Here is a 19,761-nt window from a genome sequence, read left to right as displayed (position 1 = left end):
TGACAAACATTCACAGCAAGTTCAAGAAAAGGGAGCAAAGAAATGCAATATAAAAGAATGGCCCAACTGATCCTTTTAATAAGCTGCACCATATTCTAACTCCTGGTAAATTGATTTGATGCTCCCCCCTCCATAAAATGCAGATTCTCAGGTCCTTACTAGGTGCAAATATGTTTTATAATTGAACCATCTAATTTAAATGTAACTTCATCACTCCAAGCAGAATTTGTTTAACTGCATGCATATTCTACACATCTTACCAAATATATCTCACAAAAATCCATTCTCATTTGGGATCATTTTCATTGAGAGCAATGTCCTTTCAAATGACAGATCTTTAAATGTGATGGCTCCTCAATTTTGAAATTCCTGGTACACAACTTGCATGAAGCACAGACATACATTTCTAGTACTGTCTCTTACTTTGTTGGATTCACCAATGTTCATGGTTTCCAAACGTTTTCTTGCAGATATTCTGAACAGTTGTGCATTATATTTGCCTCTAATTTAGGTATTGGTATGTCACTTAGGTGAACCTGTTTGAAACTTCTTCCTAAACTATCTTTGCACTTTGACTTTATTTTCAAACTTGCAGTAGTTAAACTTCTTTTGTTCACAGATTAGGCAGGACACCTTCATTATTTCTAATGTGTTAAACAAAGAAGAAATGAAGATTGAGTTAAAATATGTATACATCTTTTTGTGACACTACATATATACATATATACACACATATATATAAAACATATAAATACACACACACACACACACACACACACACACACACTTACATACATACATGCATACATACATACATACATACCTACATACCTACATACATACATACATACATACATACCTACATACATACATACATACACACCTAATCTTCTTTTCCCGGCAAATGTTAAGATTTATTTCTCACCTCCTTATTTCTCTAATACCAAAGTTTAAGTTGTGGTTCTGTATTTATTTCTACTTATTTTATAAATGATTTCTCATCTATTCACTCTATGAATCCTATATTTTAAACTTGACTTCTAACATCAGTTTATCAAACTTTTCTTGTTGCTATTAATTTCATTTGCTATTATAAGAGCAACAATAGTCAAAAATGAAAATGTAATAAAACAAATATTGCAGCCATTTCTTTTTTAAATTTTAATTTCGTAATTCGTTCAATAAACGCAAATTCTCTCTTTAGCTCAATCGTTAAAATACTGATATTCAACATTGACAGCTTTGCTCAGCCCTTAACAAGGCACTTGAATTATTATCTGCAATAACAGTTTAACTTAACTGAAATATATTGAATTAAACGTAAAGTGAAATAGCTGAAAAAACAAACACAAATTTTAAGTTTAAATCTTTAAGACTGAATAACTAATTTCATGATCTATTATTTATTTCGCATTTCGAAATTTCATTTTCTGTCTTATAACCAACAATAATGGATTCCAGAAGAAAAAATATCACTTTCTGTATTTTATTATGTTTTATATGTAATATGAAGACGGGATGAATGTTGAATTATGTCTTTCTAGACAATTAGATTAGATTTAATAAAATATTGATGCTGAAGAGTAATTGTAAATCCATCTGCTTTTCTTTTCTTTTGCACCATTTTACTACTAAAACTTAGCCAGTACCCACTGTATCATAATTGAAATATGTATGGAATTTGAATCGTTAATGGACGAAGTCTTTGAATCAGTTCCTTGTATTTTGTTGCATTCTTAGACAATGAGGTATTTCTTCAGTAATAAATTTACGGCATTTTTTTGTTGTTTTTATTTTTGAGAAGCTTTCAGTAGCATTCACAACTGGAGAGTTAATAGCCTCCCCTCTCTATTCGCTTACTCTCTTTATAAACAACACAAGCATGCACTACATCACAGTGCTCTTTGAAACTTATGTGATGAATATTTTAAAAATATATATACAGACACAGGAGTGGCCGTGAGGTGAATAGCTTGCTTACCAACCACATGGTTTTGGGTTCAGTCCCACAGCTTTGTATCTTGGGCAAGTGTCTTCTATTATAGCCTTGGGCTGTCCAAAGCTGTGTGGGTGGATTTGGTAGACAGAAACTGATAGAAGCCCATCGTTTATATGTGTGTGTGTGTGTGTGTGTGTGTGTGTGTATGTTATTGTGCCCCCAACATCGCTTGACAACCGATGCCAGTGCGTTTACCTCCCCATAACTTAGTGATTTGGTAAAAGAGGCTGATAGAATAAGTACTAGGCTTACAAAGAATAAGTCCTAGGGTCGATTTGCTTGACTTAAAGGCAGTGCTCCAGCATGGCCACAGCCAAATGACTGAACCAAGTAAAAGAATAAAAGAATAGGTGGAATAAAAGGTGCGGTAGTGGTTGCATAGTTGAGAAGCTTGTTTCCCAACTATGTAGCCTGAGATTCAGTCCCTCTATGTGGCACATTGAAGAAGTGTCATCTACTATAATCAAGAGTTGATCAAAGCTTTGTGAGTAGATATGGTAGGCAGAAACTGAAAGAAGCCCATCATATGCAGGTATGTGTGTGTTTGTGTGTATACCCTTATATTGACATTACCTGTTAATTATAGATGAGCATCACCATCACACATACCATGCTGCTTGCTTCTAATCTTCTAGGGAAAGCATGTTTGACCATGGGAAATATTACCTTGATTGGAAATGAGTGCTAGTGATAGGAAGGGCATACTGTCATAGAAAGTGGAGTGGGGTGAGAAGAAAAATGAGTTTAAATAGGTTTCACAAGGAATTATTGAGGTGAAAAGAGCAGACACTAATGTAGTCACAGTGGAAGATAGTGTGAGTAGGAACACTGTCTGAATGGGCACATTTATAAGGTCATAACTTTTTTTCACATATGTCTTGTGATGTATATGCTTGTGTTTGTGTATGTCTGCTAGTAAGTCAGTGATATGAATGTAATGGACTTATAAAACTTGACATTATCTCCAGGAAATGGGGATAATCTCTTGGTTCATGAAAGAAATTTAATCAGATTACTGTCAATCAAAGATTATACTAGGAGACATTTATATGAGATACCCCACAATGGAATAGAATCCCAAACCCCCAGCATGCTAAACAAATATTTAAGTACATAAGGCCTGCTGGTTTGTCTTTTGGATGATCCCTCTGTGAAATATGTCCCCTATCATTCCAGAATATTGCATTTTGGAAAAACTTGCTGATCTTCATTATGATTTTCATTCTTCCATATTTGATAAAATAAGTATTTAGATCTATGTGACCAACTACTCTTTCAAAATATGTGTGCTTGTTCCTAACTTAAAAGCCAATATTTGGGAAGGAATCATTTTAAAATAGAATTTTGCAGGAAGGTATTACATATGACTTTGTTTTCATTTTAGATTCTTATGCCTCAAAATATATTAGCAAATATTTAACAAAGAAAACTGAAGGAATTTCTTTCTTTTTAGATTTTGTCTTTCTTTGTATAATTATTTTGTTCTGTCTGTTTTTGGCAAGAATGAATTTGAAAATGTCTCAACACATAAGAAATGTTTCTATTGTTGGGTTTATGAAGAGAATTCCCAGGAAAAATAGATATTCATATGGCCGACATGTTTATGAAGTTGAAACTATCATGTGACAAAATCTACATCTCCATAACAAGAAAAATATGACAAAATGAAAATAAAATAATGAAATCAACCAATGTCTTTCATTGTCTGAGTTTCAAGCAAGCAGGGTTAATTCTATAGTTGACAAATGTTTGGTAGATGTGATAATGTCTGGAGAAATTTGTTGAACAGACACTGTGGAAATGTGTTTTTGGTAGAGTAGACTTATTGCATCATCTGGTTTAACACAAACATCCAGATCTGGCTTCATCCTAGAGTAGACTACACTGCTTCACCACAAACAAAAGTTAGAACTTTGTTTAGGGACAAACTTAGTCTTGTCTTCACATCAGTCTTAGACATTCCACGAAATTCAAAGACAATTTTCTTCTTCATCAGACTTCAGCATAAAATTGAAAGAAAGTGTATCAAATAAAATATGCTAATAACCATTCAATAACCAAAAGAAATAGCAGCCTATATTTCTATACATCACATTATATTGTTTTAAATGTTAAAGCTGATTTAAGCAAGCATGTCTTTCTTAAAATGGTTGTCTGATCAGTGCTGAGCTGGGTTTAAAAATCAACAATACTGAAGCTACCAATACTATTAGTGCCACAAATACTATTATAGCCACCAATACTAAGAATTGTAACTACAAATATTAATTGTTATATTTTCAATGCTAACAACTCTAATCACTAATACTAACTAAAGTAGCTTTGAATATTAACTACAGGCACTAATACCAAGTACTATAAGAACTAGTACTTACCACTGTAACCACCATCAACACTATATTAAATACAATAGTCACTAATACTAACTACTATAACCCTTAAGTACTGAATACTATAAACACCAATACTAAATATGGCAGCCACCAACACTAACTGCTATAACTACCAATACCAAATAGTATAACCATAAATAATAACTAGTGTAGCTACTATCAATCTCTGTTGTTACTACCAACGTTAGTTGTTAACTACCACTGCTATAACTAACCAATAAATTTAGCTTAAGAGGGTCACTCTACTTGCCCAAAATAGCAATACAACCCTTAAATAACACATATACACAACTACTTTGACCAGGTGCTGCTAGATACAATACGTAGGGAAAGTCTTGTATGGATAGCTCGAAATGATCATCAGGCCTGACCTAGGGTTAAGCAACAAAATCTTTATATACAAACCTCGTTCCACATAAACACCTCAACACTAATAATTTGACCCCACTTTCTGTTGTCATTTATGATTTTCGTTTCTCTTACTTGTAAGCCAATAAAAACCTTCACACACACACACACACACACATATATATATTATTTGTGCAGGAGTCTATGATTATGTGGGTGTATGTTTATTTATTCATATATATGGGTGTGAAATTATATATATTTGTGTGAGTGTGTCAATTGTTGTTGTTGTTTTTATTATTATTATTATTATTATTATTATTATTATTATTATTATTATTATTATTATGTTCAAACCAAAACAATGAATACAACAATAAAATTGCCTTGGTTCATAACCATTCTCATCCCCAGTAAACCTAGCAATGTAAACTAGAATATTTTTACAAGAAACTCCACCAAAATCTCATATTTATTGTTGCCAGTTCAATGGATATAAAATGTCTTTTTTATATTTTTGTTTTGTGCTTTCTGTAGGGGAGTATATGAAATATATATTTTTTTCTTTTATAATTTTCCTTTACTATTTTATCATTTTCATTTTATGTGTTTGCTCCTACTTATTTTTCTCAATGTTTTTCTCGGTGTTGCTAAGAGATGACTTCGCTTCTAGCAGACTGGTTCTAACACTTACCATTATTAGTGGCATTATAGCAGACTTGTTTCATTAACTTTGTCATTTTTATTTAGAATTTTGCTAATAAACATGAGGAAATTATTCAGTAGTTTTTTGCAACACACATACATATAGTTCTACATAAACACATATATGTTTCCATCTCTCTCTTTATATATAAAATATATATATATACACATACATATATACATATATATATATGTATATATATATATATATATATATATATATATATATATATATATATAATATATATATATATTATATATATATATATTATATATATATATATATATATATATATATAACTACATAGATTTATATATATAAAATATATTTATATATACATATATATGTATATATATATATATATATATATACACCTATTTCTATATACATCTATTTATATATATATGTATGCCTATATATATATATATATGTGTGTGTGTGTGTAGGTTTTCTTTTCACATAACTATAATGTCTTTTTGCAGAATGTTTTACTTTTCATCATCTTACAGGTCACTTAGTACATTAACAATTGTTTTAACTGTAAATATTTGAAGTTAAGTACACAATTCTATAATTATATACATACATATGTATGTGCATGTGTGTGTGTATGTGTGTGTATACAAACATACACACACACACATGTATGTATATGTATGCTGTATGTATGCAATATATAACTTTCAGTCCTCCAGTCTCTGTTTCAACTTTCTGTTGATTAAAAGTAATACAAATGTATATTTACTTATGTATTGAGTTCAATTTCTCTTGCATATTCTACCAAGCCTACACTTACCCTCTCCACACACACACACACATAAACTTAGATATAAATATACATACATTCAAGTGTATACATATATATGCACATAAGGAATATCAAGGCAGCATTTATACAAGTGTGAATAAATATGTGTATCTCTACTCAAATAAGTTGCATCTAGATCAAAATGTGTATATATGTATGTATAGTATGTATGTATGTATAAATGTATAAATGGGTGGGGGGAAGGGGAGAAGGATCTGTGTGTACTTGTCTTTGTGTATTTCTTTAAGTGTTTCTGATTGATGTATATGTTATATTAACTAGACATAACTCATTCACAGATATTATATACAAATAAATATATACATAAATATATGTGTGTGTGTGGTGTGTAGTGTGATGTGGTCTTGCATTTGTGTGTGTGTGTGTGTGTGCGTGTGCATTGCTTTTATCAAATTTTTGTCATTATACAAATTATCCTGGCTAAAAAACCTTTCCACTCTTCTCACTCCCACTGCACGTGACAAAGATCCCATTTTCACATTTATCTTGAAAATTCAATTTACTGTGTAATTAATTCTTAATTTCTGAAACTTATCTCTCCTTCTTTTTCAAAGTTGTGAATAGTTATGGCTATGCTTTAGCGCTGCTTCTCTACCTAAAGCATAAATTTCTATTTCTTTATGAATGCTTATATATATTAGTAAATCACCTCGAACTTGGATTAGATGAATTTATACCATTGATTTACTCATTTCATTTAGTTCACAATGTGTGTATATGTAAGTATACGTGCATAGATTGAGCAGAGCTATCTGGTAATAAATTTGTGTTTTGAGTTAAGATGGATAGCATCTATGATGGGAGGTGGTGATAAATTTAGCAAACTTATGATACCTGGATAAATGATTAACATATATATATATATATATATATATATATATATATATATATATATATATAGAAATTCGGGGTGAGTACTTGATAATTATAAGCACCTGTGTATACGGTTTGGTGGTGTAGGTGGTGGAGTAAATTGATCAAAATAAAAATAAAAACATGATGCGAAGGATTCAGCGGTACATATGTTTCGGGCCTTTATTAGACAGATTTATAACAATGCATAATGTATGTCTGTGGCCTTCTTCAGCCGCGCACCACAGCTTCCACAAGGACATGTGTTACATCAAAAATTCTTGGTTGGGGATGCAAATCCTCTCATTCACGTACGACATAATGCGGCAGCAGCATAGAGTTGAAGCGTCCATCTCTTTCTTCTCTCAATGTAGAATGAGGAAAATTGGATGTTGAGGTAATGTAAATAAATAAATACATATATAGAGGTGAAGATGGAGGGGCGAGAGTTCGGGACGAGGGATAAAAAATGTATAAAAAGTGTAAGTATAGAATAATATAAAAATGTAGAGGATAAAGGGTTGTAAGTAGATGTAAAGGGGGTATAAAGAAATATAAAGTAAAAATAGAAATAGAAATAAAAGTAAAAAAACCTGATAAAAACATGATAAAAGTGTAAAAGAATGTAAAGATAAGGGATGTATAGAGGTTATGGACCAAGCATGGTGGTCAGGAGATTGATAAAATTTAGTTGTAGAATTGTCAGTACATCAACAGTTTCGTCTGGGGACTTAATGCGTTGTAAATCAGAGCTGATGAGCATTTAATCTGGTTCCTTGAATTAAATGGACTTCTAGTACATACATATCATCATGGATATATACACCCACATACACGCGTACATATACGCCTCCAAGCCTATAAGCATACACACGCACTCGCATGTAAACACGTACATAAACACACACGCACCCACACGCACGCGCGTACACACACATACATACAACAGAATATCCGCATATATACACGGACATTACGCGCGTACACGCTCACATGTATATACGCGCGCCCATCACTCCATACACACACGTATATGCCCACGCCTCTAGGTCCAGGTATAAGATATTAAAGGATGTGTATAAGAACGTATGTAAAGAATCCCGTACTCATGTCAATACGCGCACGCACACACGGCTGTGTGTCCGTATGTGCGTGCACATATACACTCATATACACACACAGAGAGACACGCGCACATGGATATAGCTATAAGATATCGAAGTATGCATGTACATATATATGCGCGTGCATATGTATGTATGCGTATACACACGTACGCGGACGCTCGTATATTCAAAAGGTGGATCCATAGGTAAGTAAATAAACATATATAGAGGTGTAAAGCGATAAGTTAGGGGTAAGAATGAGGGTAAGGGTAAAGATTAGAAATAAAAAATACAGTATAAAATAAGAAATACAATGTTAGAATGAAGTATAAGAATTATAAAAATTATAAGAGTTAAGGTAAGGGATGAAAATGAAAATGAGAATAAATGGAAGTAGAATAAAAGTAAAAATAAAATTAAAATAAAAATATAAAATAAATGGAAGTAGGATAAAAGTAAAAATAAAAGAAAAAATAAAAATAAAAATAAAATAAGATAAAAATATAATTTTGTAAAGTTTAACATGAGATGAAGGTGGTTGAAAGTTAGAGGTGTGTGTTTAACGTAGGGCAGGCGGGGGGAACTGAAAATTGGAAGGGTGGGAAGTGGAGTTGGCGGTTGTGCGTTCAACATCGAGTTAGAAATGTGAAAGGGTATAAGATATAGGGGATTAAAGAGACTACATAGGGAGGATATGGGTGTAGGAGAAGAAATATTTAGGAAAAGAAGTCATACATGGGAGACAAAAATTGTATATATAGGGGGAAAACAGCAGGGGGAAAACTGGCACATACATACGCACACACGTGTGTGTGTGCGTATGTATGTGCACATACGTGTACGTATGTTACATATACATATATATGTAAATGTGCATGTGTGTGTGTGTGTGGGGGGTTGGGGTGTACGTGCATATAGGTTTCCCTGCCATTTTCCCCCTATATATACAAATTTTGGGGGTTTGTATATCCATGATGATATGTATGTACTAGAAGTCCATTTAATTCAAGAACCAGATTAAATGCTCATAGCTTGATTTACAACGCATTAAGTCCCCAGACGAAACTGTTGATGTACTGACAATTCTACAACTAAATTTTATCAATCTCCTGACCACCATGCTTGGTCCATAACCTCTATACATCCCTTATCTTCACATTCTTTTACACTTTTATCATGTTTTTATCAGGTTTTTTTACTTGTATTTCTATTTCTATTTTTACTTTATATTTCTATATACCCCCTTACATCTACTTACACCTTTATCCTCTACATTTTTATATTATTCTATACTTACACTTTTTATACATTTTTCATCCCTCGTCCCGAACTCTCGCCCCCTCCATCTTCACCTCTATATATGTATTTATTTATTTACATTACCTCAACATCCAATTTTCCTCATTCTACATGAGAGAAGAAAGAGATGGACGCTTCAACTCTATGCTGCTGCCGCATTATGTCGTACGTGAATGAGAGGATTTGCATCCCCAACCAAGAATTTTTGATGTAACACATGTCCTTGTGGAAGCTGTGGTGCGCGGCTGAAGAAGGCCACAGACATACATTATGCATTGTTATAAATCTGTCTAATAAAGGCCCGAAACATATGTACCGCTGAATCCTTCGCATCATGTTTTTATATATATATATATATATATCAACAAACACTAAGCCTTATAACGATAATTTATAAAGTTAGAAAACAGAGGAGACATCCTTGATAACATCCAAACATCACAAATCTGATTTCACAAATAGATCTAGCTAGAATGTAATAAAGCCAGCCAAAATAGAAATAGTTTTAATAAGTAAATAGTAGTGAAAAATATAAACAAAAGAATAAGATGTGATCATCAGTGAACTAACAGTATCAGCCTTCAGTTGATTCAGCTGTATGAGAAATATGGTTAGAGCTAGATTTAGACAAATTCAACGTTGAGGAACTCCTGATAAGAAGGTGCATGAGCTCAGGTGAGTTGAATATTAAGCAACAAAAAACGTACACTTCTATAAAGAGTCAGTCTTTTATAAAACATTCCTACCACATCAGTATATCAAGAAAACTTATCTCTAATGTAGTAAAATCTATAACATTTCACAAACGAAAGAAATTTTGATGGGACTACTGATTTCTACAACAATGCATGAGTAGAATGTAGCTTCAGGAAGAAAATTTCCTGTATTATATATAACTGACCCTATGAATCTAAGAATAAACTTTAAAAAATCACCTGGCTTTCATTTTCCCTTTGAATATTATGAACAGTGTAGCAGCTGGCTTTCTAGATGTCTCTAAGTATGTCTTAGTCATGTTTATAGAGGACAATTTTGAAGAGGTATTCCACATAAATCAGCTACAATTGCTTTTCCAGTACGAATGTATTCACAACCAACATGATAATCCAGGTTGTTCATGAAAGAGGTCAGACACTTGCCTCTAGTAATGCACCATGAAATCAATATTTTATGAAGCAGAAAATAACCTCACCAGTGAGTTCAAAAGAAATATTTTACAGATATGTTATCAGCAACTTCGATGGAAAATTTTATAATCAGGGTACATTCTTCAAACTCATCAAAATGAGGAGTTTCACTATACTAGCCAATCGCATCTAGAAATGTTAGATACACAGAGAAATAGGTATTAAATTTTGGAGAACTACATATTTAGATAAATATTTTAGCAGATACATAGTACATCTGTGTAATTTTCAGACATTTTCAAAAGTATATTAATTACATTCAGAAAGAAGAAAGTGAAATAAAATTGGAATTACTTCTATAGATGATAAACCATCAGGGGAGGTAAAGTTTTCTTGGTGCTCTATTCACTACCAGGGAGGTGGGAGAAGTAATTCATTGAAAGATAAAAAGAAACTTTAGTGTTCAGTTATTCACCTGTACTGTGAAAATGATGTTTTCGCTGAAATATCAAATTTGCCAAACATGAGTAAGCTCACTCTATTTATCACAGAATGACTTTTTCATAACTATGTAGATGTATATATAAATATGCAAGTGTGTGTGTGTGTGTGTGTGTGCATCATTTAATGTATACAATGTAAAGATGCGAACTAGTAATAGTTTCTTGCATTGGCGACATCTGTCTAGGCAGGTTTTTATAACACACATTGTGCTTCCAAGCAACCCTCTGGTTCTGAGCACATGGTATATTCAATTTACATAAGAGGACGCTGGTAAAAGAGAAATCACAAGAAAAATGAGGAGACGGTAAATGCAAAATGTGGACGGTTTAGTTAATTAGAACGGAAAAGGCATAGCAAACAAATGAAAACAATTAGAGTTATGTCCCCTTCGACTGCAACGTCATGATGTAGTAGAATGATTCAATGGAGACGAGGATAAAGCCTGCATGACAGTTGCTCTCTCTGGATAAGGTGGTGACCTCCAGTTTGCCAAAAAAAATTGTCTATATTTTTGCATTTGTTAAAAGGAAACAGGAATTTTCTTGTCTGTCACTTTTAACATTTAGGGAGAAATGAGGAGGGGGCAAACCATATTATTTTACTATGTCTATTTGCGAATTATCCACCTATATTATTTGTGTATGTATATATATATATATATATACATACTAATACATACATGTATGTACATGTGTACGTATATATTTTACATTAAGGGTTGTTATATACCACATCTATGAAGCCCTTATTAACTAGGACATTGTTATAGTGGGGGCTGCCTTATCAAATATTTCTTTAGAACAATGAGATTAGATATCATATTTCTAATGTTAACTATCAGGATTTTAAACACTATTGGTGGTGAGGCGGTGGCAGACCTGTTTATATATGTAGGAGAGCTTCCCGTTTAGCTTATGGCATGCTTTATGAGAGCAGGAATTTAGATCTAGGAAAGGATCTAGAAAATTGACTTTTGAAAGATTAGTTGTAACTGATTTTGAGACCTAATCGACTAACTGTACCAATGAAACTTTCCCTAAATTTATTGAGAGTGTGACCACCACAGCCACGAGATATTCCAAATTCATCGATGGCGGTTGGGAACTTGGATCTCAGTGTATTTAATATAAACAGACCTACCAGTTCGCAGATATTCGCATTGTCATACGGTATCATTGATACATCGAAAGTTTTATCTGTATTACATTTTTTAACTCATGTTGAGCCCTTACTTAATAGAAGTACTTTTCTTACAATAATGATAGAATCCAGATCTATGTGGTCTATATCCACATATGTTTTTCCGAACTTAATTGCCCTACCAAGCAGAGATTTCGATATTGAGGGATAAAGTTTTATAATATCAAACTGTAATTCTGGCCACGTTCTTATCCTTCACATTCATAAAACATAAACAATCTATCATAGTGCTGCTATTATCCCATTGGTATAGCAATGTTGGTGTATATATAAATGTATAGATGTGTGTGTAAATATTTATATGTATACCTTCATACATATATTGAGATGGAGAGCATTTCATTTTGATCATGAATCAAATGATAATATTACAGATCAACTCAAAGAAGTCAAAAAGATATTCCGTACAAGAAGAATTGCCCCATTTTATGCACTTCTTGCTGATTTTGAAAAGGACATCTGGGAAAAGATTCGAGATATAAAATTTTTAAAATACCCACTGAGAAGTAATAAGAACTTGCAGGAAATTAATATATTAACAAACTCCTTTAAAAGGAGTAAAGGAATTTTGGTACAGGTGGAGAAAACTGGAAATATTTACAATATGGATTGTAATACTTATACAACTAAGAAAGGAAATAATGAAAAATTATAAGAAAACTAACATTCAAACTCGCAGGAAAATTAACTGACAAACGAAAAGAATTACGGAAGAGATGAATTTGGATGACAGTACTGAACCATACCACCCAAGATCACCAAGGATTACATTGAAAGATCATAAACCCAACTTTATAACTTCACCTTTAGTCCATTTGATATGTCCATCTAGTTTAGACATTGGAAGGATTAGTAAATTCATCTTGGAAAAAGTACATACCAGTAATCAAGGATCCTGTTACGTTGGAACTTTGGGATGGTTCTTCTATGGTCATCGATTGGTTTAGATCAATCGAGGAAAGAGTTAGGCAAAAGTTTATTCGATTTGATATAGGTAGATGTTATCTTCCATTAACCCTACAATTTTAAATAAGGCTTTAATTTTCGGAATGCATCATTCTAATCTTTCTTGGAAAGAAATTGATATTATCGTAGGTGCTCGTAAATCTATCACTGAGATTTTGGGCAGCTATTAGGTTAAAAACATAGATATAACCATTTTGATATAACAATGGGTTTCAAGTGACTCCACTCAAGTTACTGACCTTGTAGGTATATATCTTTTAAGTGAACTACACCATGAATTTGTTAACCTTAAAAGTTGTATTTATCGTGATGATGTTCTATTTATTGTGAGAAAATGTAACTTAAGACAGTTAAATATTTATAAAAAGGATCTTCATGCATTTTTCGCTAGATATGGCCTTTCTATTAGTATTGTAAATGAGTTTACTGTAGCTAATTTTCTGGGTGTAACATTGGATTTGCATACAGGGATTTTTGTTCTTTTCCATAAGACTAATGAAAATTTAAGGTATATAAGCTATTATCCTGATCAACCAAGGAATAAAAGTAAATCTTTAGTAAAGAATATATCCATAAGATTATCCAAATTATCATCTAATGAGACAATTTTCCTTAATAATTGTGATCATTATAACTATGCTCTCATGAGAGCTGGATACAAAGAGAAAATTAAGTATATACCTAATGTAAATAATACTGAAACACCTTCAATTGGGAACACCATGTTTGCAACTTTCAATTATAAAAATTATAATGATAAAAAGAGGAATAAGAAAATTTGGTTTCGTAAACATTTTTATAATACAGAAAATAAAAACAGAAATATAAATGAAAATAAAAAATAGATAAATATAAAAAATAAATATGATCAGACTAATAATAGCTTGGATAAAAATGATATGAATAAACATAGTTATTCTAGCAACAAGCAATAAGTTAAAAAGTAATAGTAATAAGATTGTATAGCTTGGTTAACAAACATTTTGAAAATAGCCATAAATATCATAGTAAATTTAAGAAAAGAACAATTAGAATCTCGTATTCTACATGTAGAAGTTTAGCACAGATTATTGCTGCACATAATAAAATTAAGTTTAATGAATTTTATAATGGTAACAGTTCTACTAGTAGTAATCCTTTTACAACAAACGAACATGGCATTGGACCTCAACATAATGATGTTATTAACAACAATATGAATAGTAATAGTAACATCAATAATAAACGTAATACTTTATATTATTTACTTGATCATAGGGTTTACCGAACCTATAGTAATATTAATATAATGATAATAGCAATAATTATGATAATGATAATAATGATAATGAAATTAATATCAATGAACCTGATAATAGGGGTAGAAATGATGGTGATAATGGTTGTAGCAGTAGTAGTAGCAATAATGATAATGATGACGAAGATGATGATAATAATAATAATAATAATAATAATAATAATAATAATTAATTGTAATTGTAGAGATATAGCTAAATGTCGGCTAAATGGGTTGTGTCTAGAAAAGAATTTAGTATATAGACCTGAGATAAGAACTAAAGGTGAAACGGTTTATTACATTGGATGTACTTCTAATAAATTTAAATCACAAAAATAATCATTGTTCAGATTTTCGTATTAAAAGAAGTGAATCTACTAAACTTAGTAAATATATATTGGGACTGAAGGAAAAGAACATTTGATTATGAAATTAAATGTTCGATAATTGGATATGCAAAACCTTACTCCTTTGGTAATGATAGGTGCAATTTATGTCTGGATGAACTATTTTTGATACTTACATCTAGACTTAAATTGTTGAATTTGACCTCTAATTTTAATATGAATTTTACCCATAAGTTTAAGAAAACATATTTATTTTATAAATGATAGTTTATTATTTAAATTCTAATAAACCTCATTAAAATATAGGGATAATTGATACAACCCAATCCCATGCTGTCACACCCCCTACAGTCACTAACCCTCCCCTGCCCCTTTTGACACAGACAATAACACAAACAGACAGGTGTCCAAAACTCCCCAGCTCCGACTCGAAAATGTTTTGGTTTAATGGAAAACTGTGGGACAGAAACATTGGACATAGGCGGACGACCTATTTCTTAACTCTGCAGGAAAGAAATTACCAAGATGCTTTGCAGCTTTATCTTCCCTTTATTACTAGCCACGTCTATGCTTCATCTAATAATAACCAAACTCATATCTGTATTTGTCAACCATATTATTCATGTAGCTTAACTAAAGCTATAGTGATAGTCGAAACAGACGGTACACCTAGGCCTTGAAAGAATGTGCTGATATGATTTTAGAACCATATGTAGTTTAACCAGCATTTTCAAGTCTTATAAGAAAGGTAATTTGCTATTCTACTGATCATTGACGTTGATACTGTTTCTGAAGAATTTCAGATGGAGTTTGTGGAGTTTCAATGCAAGAAATAGGCAGTGGGTGGTGTTCCTGATTTCTATCAGTTACTTTCATGTGAGAAATTTCTCAAATTATTTATCACATTGCAGACTGTCAATTTTTGGAAGAACATACGTTTGTAAGCAGCTTTTCTCAGCAATGAAAGTAAATAAATCTGTCTTGCGCTCATGACTAACTGATGAGGTTGGTTGATTTATGCAATTTGAAGTCGAGCATAAAATTTTTGGTTGCTGCATCAACTAGTTGGGATCAAATGAAGGAAATTAAAACTCTTTTTAACCTCATAAGTCTGAATTCAGTTAACAAACATTTTTAACTATTAATTTTGGCAGAGTTACAGAATAGCTCCCCCACATAAACTGGATGTCCTCCATTTGCACTGGGATTTTTAAAATTTTGCTTTGCACAATGCACTTACAAATGATGGAGGCAGGGAAGCTTTTCCAGAATAAAATAAGAAGAAAATCCAGCTTATATGAGTAAGCTATTTCTTAACTTTCCCTTAATTTATTCACATATTGTACTAATTCAAAACCCATGCCATCATGGAAAGCGGCCGTTAAATGATGATGATATCCCAGTTACTATTATATGTGGCCCATTTTGATAAATAAATAAGTACTTGCCTATCAGCTGCATGGCAGATTATATAGCATCATGTCAACACCCCTCATGTCACTTTTGGCCCATTGTGCTTCTCTCTCAAGACATAGCAGAATGGAAACCACAGTCTGAATGTTTCTGCCAGCTTCTTTCTTTTGTCCTTTCGAAATGCACTCAGAGATTTATGAGAGTCAGCTGTCAACTTCCTGACTATCATGTTTCAAACTCTATTTAAAATAGATAAGCCTTATCCATTTTCTTAACATCTGAGGTGAAATGCAGTTCAACCTTGATAAGCCCTGAAAAATACTTTTTTCTCTGATCTACTTCATCTAGGAAATTACCATAAATACAGAACACTAAATAGAATTCTTCCTCTTTTACTCAGTATCTTTGGCAGAGGTACATGCTTGCCGGCTTTCCTTAGCACAATCACAAAATAACAGCCCTAATGCGACAAACTGGCAGAAACGCTCGCATGCCGGGCGAAATGCTTAGCAGTATTTCGTCTGTCTTTATGTTCTGAGTTCAAGTTCCACCGAGATCGACTTGGCTTTTCATTCTTTCGGGGTCGATAAATAAAGTACCAGTTGCATACTGGGGTCGATTAATTGAATGTCCCTCTTGCCAAAATTTTCGGGCCTTGTGCCTAGTGTAGAAAAACAAAAGATAACATCCCGATCTCGCTTTCTCTTTACTCAAAAGATAACATGTTTTTCTTAGCCTCCCTACTCAGTAACTTAGACATGTAAATTCTTTTACTTTCTCGCCTTTATCTTTTATCCAGGTAATAGTAACTACTAATGACTACAGCTACCTACAAGATGGACAATTGACGCAGTGGGATCTTTTCTATTCTGAAGCCAGTTTTTTCAAATTTTTCCTACTGAACCAAACAATTTGAAACTTCGTATACTGGTAGAATGTGTCAAAAGTAAACTTAATTGTAAACCAGAATGAAAACGGAATTGTAACTTCTAAGTTTAACGTTGTTTAATAATTAGAATTTTAACCAATGATATTCCGTCATTCGGCTTTATTTTATTTACTCCGTCTCGACCACCAATTTCGTGACGTATTAAACATCTTAAATGTAAACAAGCGCATCCTTCTAATTATTTAACGTACTCATGTTTCCAGGATCCTATAGTCAGCCACCTTCTAATAACAATATTTAAAACTAGTTAATAAGCCACATGTATTAAATTGAAAATGTTTCCATTCTGTTAGTACTTGCTTTCGTTTGCTATTAAGAAGTGGCATCTCAGTGACGAGGCTTCTAACAAGATTTCGTTTCTAAGCTAATGCGTTTCATTTCACTTATTGTATTTATTTGTGCAAAAGGCAAGAAATTTAATATTAAAAAAGCAAAGAGCTGGCAGAAACGTTAGCACGCCGGGCGAAATGCGTAGCCGTATTTCGTCTGCCGTTACGTTCTGTGTTTGTTTACAGTTTTCCGAACGTTAGTACGTCACAAAAGCGCTTTCTACATCACACTAATAGAATGCAGTCAAGTTTTACACATGAAAACAAACAATCTGATTGGTTAAAATTCGCAGTTTTAATCTACGATTAAAGTCATAAAATAGATTTTTCTCAAATAAACTAGTTCCAACCTGTGTCTTGTTTTGCTAGACTCTATCGGCATACGAAGTTTCAGAATATTTAGTTAAGTAGAAAGATCTGTGGTCCTGGCTTCAGAATTGAAAAGGTATATATATATGAGAAATTGTATCAAATAATTTAAAAAGTAAATCATATTCAGCTGCTTCAAATAAATGTATATATATATATATATATATACATGCACACACATGCATACATATATACATATATATATAAAATATAGTGTACGTTTAAACACATAATGAATCCACTCGTGGGATTCAACACGCTAGAAAGAACAGCTAGGTTCTATAACCACAAAATTAGGGATAAAAGTCGATAGGAACGAAATGAAACATAAAAACATTTTACCATCTACTTTCCTGGACCAATTGGTTTCTGATTTTAGTTTTGCAGATAAATATCATTTACCCGCTAGGTGAAATCGTTCTCAACAGGTACACCTTAGATTAAATATATAAATATATAAACACGAGGCGATCTGCTATGTGCCTCTTGTTTATACATCCTAATTTTTTCAAAATCTACTGCGCAGACGCAGCCCTTCGCCGGCAATAAAAAAATACCAACTTTTAAAAAACCCGAAAATTATCCAAAATCTTACAATACTTAATCATATCAAAGGGAAATGGAAATTAAGAGAATTTTTCACTTCTAGTGGCCAAACGTGTAAAAATTTAGTCCAAGGACTATGTATTAGGACTATGCATTTAAACACACAAGGAATCCACTCGTGAGATTCAACACGCTAGAAAGAACAGCTAGGTTCTGTAACCAAAAATTTAGCAGTAGAATAGATGAGGTTATTTAAGGTTGTTAGGTAATTTCACTTATTTCTTAAGATCTAAGAGCAACATTATATATATCATGATTATGTTGTCTTTTATGCCGTTTGAGAGTTTGGTAGCGGCTCTCTATTGATCATGTGAGTAACCTCAGTCTTGCTGAGTTCTCTTATAATATCTTCTTTTGCTTCAATGATCACTTTGTTGTTCGCCTCGTATTCTGTGCCATATCTATTCTGGTGTTCTTGATGTAGGTCTACTTTCTCTTCTTTTTCCGCATATCTGTTCTTCGCTATTCTTTCTTCAGCTCCCTCGTTGGGATGTACTGCTCATACACTGGCTTCAGTGCATCTGTTACCTATTACATCTGCATTGCTGCTGTTTTCATTTAGACTATCATGTGATATTTGTGTCCTAATTTGGCTAATTTCAGCGCCAGTTAACCTTTTATTCTTCATAATGTCTTTATGTACATTATTTAATTTATTTGCGTCTATATGATGTCTGATCAATAAGTATCCGGACTGTTGCCATAGCAACGAAGCTAAATCCCGTAGAGTAAAGCCAATGGCACAGATTGATCTTAAAATCTGCTGTGCATGCGCACTAAAAATTACCGTTCTGCTTCACATCCGCTAGTGTTTGGAAGGAACGTGTGTAGGGTGTGATCGTCGCATTGACAGAGAAAGTTGCCATGGTGATACCTGCTCAGATTCCTACGCGAAGTTGCAGCAAATGCATGGAGAGGAGTGTATGAGTTGCACACAAGTGTACAAGTGGTTCAGACGTTTCCAAGATGGCCGAAAAACGTCGATAGTGACGAATGTTCTGGGAGACCTGTAAGCAGCAAAACTCAAAGAAACATCGCAGATTTCCGTGCAGCTGTGAGGACGAATCATCGAATCACCATTCGTGAGTTATCAGAGGATGTGCAGATGAGTTAAGGTTCAGTTCAGTCCAATATCACTGAAGA

This window comes from Octopus sinensis, linkage group LG12, assembly GCF_006345805.1.
Source record: "Octopus sinensis linkage group LG12, ASM634580v1, whole genome shotgun sequence".
In the NCBI taxonomy this organism is placed as follows: Eukaryota; Metazoa; Mollusca; class Cephalopoda; order Octopoda; family Octopodidae; genus Octopus; species Octopus sinensis.
Note: the sequence above shows the minus strand (reverse complement) of the source record.